General features: G+C 37.1%; 1 long non-coding RNA gene across 1 annotated transcript; it reads right to left on the bottom strand.

Moving 5' to 3' along the window:
• Positions 214 to 5,373, bottom strand: LOC109948867. Its single transcript, XR_002271329.1, has 2 exons — positions 4,826 to 5,373; positions 214 to 776 (listed from the first exon to the last, which is right to left on the bottom strand). It is a non-coding gene; the product is annotated as an uncharacterized LOC109948867 (long non-coding RNA).

Raw genomic sequence — 6,000 nt, 5'->3', positions numbered from 1 at the left:
CCAATTTTGTTTTCAACATTTTACAGGGCGCTACGACATTGCGTTTGCATTAGAAAAATGGGGCGGCCTTCATGAGGTTTCATGTCTACTGTCGCTCAAGGTGCGGCACCCTAATCGACAGCCGAACCTTGCCAGGGATGTAAAACTTGATTATGTAGTATCAACTTACTTTTATTTTTAATTATAAATTGTCTTTAATAAATAGTATAGATGAGCCACTATAGTCTTTTGTACATATATACGTGCACACAAACACACACACATATATATATATATATGTACGTATTGTTCAATAATACATTCACATTTTTTAAAAACCGAGTAGATGGATTGAGTACATCAGTGCATAAAAAGCATTGCAAAGCCTATTTCTCAAATCCAACACTCTCTTTCGGCTACTTTTTCATTGAATTGAAAATTACAAAAAATAAATTGAAAAAGATACGAACCTCTTCGTCTAGAGCGTAAGCCTCTCATCAGTAGCCAATGAGTCTCTCTGTGACATACAAATGCAGTCAAACATTATATATTTTCTTTCAATTTAGCATATAATTGAAAGCTGAAGACTTGACGCTGAAATGGGAAACAAACTTAAGAGTGAACAAAACAGACTGCAAATGATGTATCTGGGTTTAACAGAAGTATGGAACTCAAGGAATGTGAGATGTTGTGCATGAAGAACTGCTCCTGCACAGCTTTGGCAAACTTGGATGCCAGGGATGGAGGAAGTGGGTGCCTGCTGTGGTTCAGTGAGCTGATTGATGTAAGAAATTTCACTGAAAATGGGCAAGATATTTATTTTAGAATGGCAGCATCAGAACTAGGTATGGAGTCATTTTTAATCTCAAAAGTCAGTGTGCTAATGCAAATTTTAAAGAAAACAAGAGAAAGAAAAAAGAAACATCTTTGGATATGGAACAGTCAATTGGGAGTTATCCATCTCTTCATGATCATGTACAAAAAGTAAAGTCAAAACACCCAAAGGTTGTTACTCTATAATTTGGGATTTGGACACAATTATCAAACTCTTCTTTCAAAATTCGTCTGTTATGATGAATGGATGATAGACTCTTACAGAAGTTTATTTATTTATTTATCAATATCTAACTTCTCACTTTTTTTGCTTTCAAATATGTTTCCTGCCTAGACCATGAAGACTATACAACAATCAGTGCTAAACCTGCTAAACCCAACTTCCGCCCCGGGGGGTTAGGCCACTTGGATTATATTTTATAGTCTCAATGAATGTGTAGAAAGTAAGAATCATAGCAGGCAATATTGTGTCATCTCCTGGGCTCCTCCTGGGCGTAGCTCTGTTTTTCTAATGTTTGGAAGAAGCAGCACCAAATAGTCTTCTACCCCTTCAGTTTCCAATAGGATATAGAGAGCAACTTGGTTATTTGAAAATTTAACTACAATGGCCTATTGCTATATAGATGACATGATGTTAGAATTGAAAAAAATGAAATGTGTGTCAAATTATAGGATAGCACCTCCCAATTGGAGATGCTCTTATTGGTACTTCTCTTGGGCATTTGTCTATTAAAGTCAAATTTGGGGTTCATCACTTCTACTCTCTCTTTTTTCCCCATTTGTCAACTCACTTAAGTATTAACTTGAGGGAGGAAAAAAAACTGAAAGAGAGAAAAAAATAGGAAGAATTAAAACAAGTATACAATTCAGAAAATTGCAGCTTCCTTTGAGTTGATCTGTTATTTAATTCTGGAAGACTGACCAAGTGAGTGGATGACCACAAATGATTTAGATTTTTCTACTAGTGGAACGCTCCTAATTTGTCAATTGTCAGGCGAGACACCATCATTCTTGAACTAAATTTGAAGTAAGCCCACTTTTGATTGAAGAGAATTTTCTCCATTTCACACTGGAGAGAGTGATGTTTATTTGCATTCAATTACGCATCTAAATTGGTATGACGTGCATCAATATTGTCAATGATGCATCAGTAACGTGTTTACATTGATAATTGATATTGTGTCAATACGAATTCTACTCCAAGCTACACTGAAAGGGGATCCCTTATGAGAAATTCATCCTATTTATCTGTCCTTGAAGCTTTAGTAATTTGTCTCCCCACTATTCAACTTTAGTATTGAAAGCTTACTAATTGTCTTCCCAGCTACTCAACTTAACTATATTCTGTAGGGTTTCTACTTTCTAATCAAGTATTGCCAATGCTGCTAATTGTGAGATTTTTTTAAGGTGAGAGACAGTTACAGACAAAGCTTTACCAAATTAATACAATTATCTTCTAATTAGAGTCAGACTCTCCATATACAGTGCAGACTAAAAGAAACACACCCCTCACTGGTTCATCAGGTGTACTCAAGGTGAGCAGCCCTGGAATTCTTGTCCTTGTCGACCATAACAACACTACAGTTTGGTCTTCCAACACATCAAGTTCTGCACAGAATCTAGTGGCACAGCTTTTGGATTCCGGAAATCTTGTTGTGATATATGGCAATGGTCATAATGACCCTGATAATATTTTATGGCAGAGTTTTGATTACCCAGGTGATACATTAATACCAGGTATGAAGCTTGTTAGGAACAAAATCACAGGTTTTAATTGGCATCTTACACCCCGGAAAAGCCCCCAGGATCCTTCTCAAGGACATTATGCATATCAACTTGGTCCTAATGGATACCATGAATTAATTCTGAGGGAGGGTTCTGTTATAAAATATCGGACTGCACCATGGAATGGAATCTAATATAGTGGGATGCATAATTTAAATCCAACATATAATTTTGTGTTGGATAATGATGATGAAGTATATTATGGTTATAAGCTTCTCAACAGCTCAACTCTTTTCAGGCTGGCGTTAACTCAAGATGGATTTGGGCTGAGCTACATCGGGAGTGATGGAAACCAAGGTTGGGTCGTTTATCCAATAGCACCGACTGATATCTGTGACAAATATGGAATATGTGGTCCAAATGGTGCATGTAGTATTGACAAGTCCCCAGAATGTAGCTGCTTGAAAGGATTTATACCGAACTTTCAACAAGACTAGGACTTGGTGGATTGGTCATATAGCTGTGTGAGAAAGACCCAACTGAATTGCAGTGGAGACATCTTTAAGAAGTACTCTGGGGTGAAATTGCCAAGTACAGAACAATCCTGGTATAACACAAGTATGAACCTCAAGGAATGTGAGATGATGTGCATTAACAACTGCTCCTGCACCGCTTTTGCAAATTTGGATATCCAAGATGGAGGAAGGGGGTGATTGCTGTGGTTCAGCGATCTGATTGATATAAGATATTCTAATATAAATGGGCAAGATATCTACATAAGAATGGCTTCATCAGAACTAGGTATGGAATCCTCTTGCTGTTTAAAACAAAGTTTGAAAGAAAAATAGAAGACACCAAGAAAAAAAGAAGAAAGAAATCTTCCAACAGTGACATGATAAGAAACAAGATAGAGCCAGAAAACTTATGACATTATTAGAAAAATATTTCTTTAGAATTGTCTCAGAAACTAGCAGTAATTGTTCGTTGGATGATAAAAAGTAAAGATTTTCTTCTTTATGAATTTCTGACTCCTCAATCTTCTGCTTTCAAATACTTCATTCCTAGATCAAGGACAAAATACAAAAATCATAGTAACCAGTACTGTGTTGTCTACTGGACTGCTGATCCTGGGCCTAGCCCTGCTATTATATGTGAGGAACAACCAGCAACAAAAATATGGTAAGCTATTTGATTTTGTACTCTTCAGGGTACATTGAAAGATGGACATGAAATAGCTGTGAAAGGCTCTCAAAACATTCTAGACAAGGACTCAATGAGTTGAAGAATGAGGTTACACAAGAAGAGAAACCGAGGATTTCAATGAGTTGAAGAATAGGTGTGTTGGTGCTAGAGATAGTGAGTGGGAAGAGGAACAGAGGATTTACTCATTACTTGTTCCTGTTTCTTCTTTCAATTAAGCACAATGGTTTTGAACTTTTGATCAATTTTTTTAGGCATGGATGCTATACACAGAAGGCAGGTCCATTGAAGTGCTTGATACATCAGTAGGGGACTCCAGTGATCCACATGAAGTTGTGAGATCAATTCATGTGGGTCTTTCAAGTGTGCAGATTAACCTGGCAGATAGGCCGAGCATGCCAGCTGCAGTTGTAATGTAGAGTGGTGAAGGGTCATTGCCTCAACCTCAAAAACCTGGTTGTTATATCGAAAGGGATCTCAATGAACTGGAAGTCGATCCTTCTTCTAAAGCATTTTCAGCTAATGAAGTCACAGTCCTTTCTAAACTAATGGAGTCTCGATAAACTATATTTCATGTTGGTGTGTTAATCTGGTGCTTTTGAAGTCAGTTTGAAAAGTTAAATATAATTAAGAGATTCCCAACCAATGCGTTAGCAAATGCACCGTCTAATTTTTTTTATTTGTTTTCTTTGGAGTTGAGGTGGAGTTCACACTACAGAAACACAAATATAGAAGCTTAAATGATTTAGAATTTTCACTTGAGGTGGTGTAATATTTCAATTTTTTTTTCTCTGTTCTTTGGTGGGTTGGTTTTGTGTTCCTATGCAAGAGGAGGAGTAGACAAATCTTTCATTTTTTCTTTCTCTCAGCAAACAAGAGGGCATGATCAAATGTCAACATCTATAACAGAAATGCAATATCCAAAGAATGAAAAGCAGTCCAACCAAGAAGAACCATCCATGGATGAATATTGAATGCATAAAGATTTATCAAGTTTCAAGCAAGAAGAACCAAACCAATCAATCTATTGCTTAACCAAACCAGAAAAAAATACTCAAAATTTGAGATTGGGGCCTAAAAACCGAACCTTGTTATCGGCAAGACCATGGAAACTCCATGATAGGATAGCTTCATCATTTCCTTCCACTGAAGACAGACACCAAGTCAGCAAATTTTGTGTTTTTTTCTTCAATGCGAAGAGAGAAGAGAATAAGGCGGAGTTGGCAGAGGGGAGGAATTGTCGTCGTTGTCGTTGGTGTGGTGAGGTGAACATGTCGTTTGGGAGAGAGCCAAGAGAGAAGAGAATAAAGCGGGAAACAGGGAGAGGAATGGAATTAGATGAATTAAGAGGCTCATCATCTCTTCTTCTGTGGACTTGACTTGTGCTTCACTGCTTCGGCTTCCCAATCTCAATCTTAAGCTCAAATTTGCAGCTAAAATTTTTCAATTTCGGGTTTCAGACTTCCAGTCAATCGCAGCGTTCGAAAAATCGGCCTAGGCGGGTGGATAGGCGGCTAGGCGGGAGCTAGGCGGCTGGGCGGGCCTCCTAGGCTGGTTGGGTCTTTTTTTGGTGCCGAAACCGGAGGACGAAGCAGGCGAAACCGAAGAAATCGAAGCTTGAGTTGATAGAGAAGCGAAATGACTCTGCCTGCGATCCGTCCTCTGAGAGTGCAAGCTTTATTTAATAAGTATAGCCGCGCGGCTATAATCTTAAAATATTCAAATATATTAATATTTAAAGAGAATAGCCTAACGGCTATATACTGTTAAAATATTCGAATGTCATGACAAAGTACAGCCGCTCGGCTAGACTCTTTAAATATATAATTTTGTCATATCATTTTAGGGTTTAGGGCTTAAATACCACTTTAGCCCATTGGGCTACACTTATTTCTTCAATTTTATTTTTATTTTTATACAAGCGATATTAGGGAATGAGAATTTAAATTCTTTCCGATACCTCCCATTCTAATGATTTCTAGCTATTAGTCCATTGGGCAAGAATAAAAAATAAAATTTATTTATAACAAATAATACGGGTTAAGCTCATAAATACAACAACAAAAAATATGAATCCGCCAACATTTTGTAGATCAAAGAATGTTGAATTTCATAGTATAAAATTGCTTGTATAGGAATTTACTTTCTAAAATGTATCCATCGTAATTATGAACTAAACCCAATTACAGCATTTTTCTCATTGCACTTAACAACCCTGCTCTTCTGCTATGAGATATATTAGTTTGCGCTGTATTCTATAAT

The sequence above is a fragment of the Prunus persica genome, chromosome G1 (genome assembly GCF_000346465.2).
Source record: "Prunus persica cultivar Lovell chromosome G1, Prunus_persica_NCBIv2, whole genome shotgun sequence".
Taxonomy (NCBI): Eukaryota; Viridiplantae; Streptophyta; class Magnoliopsida; order Rosales; family Rosaceae; genus Prunus; species Prunus persica.
Note: the sequence above shows the minus strand (reverse complement) of the source record. Positions and strands in the feature narration are given on the sequence as shown.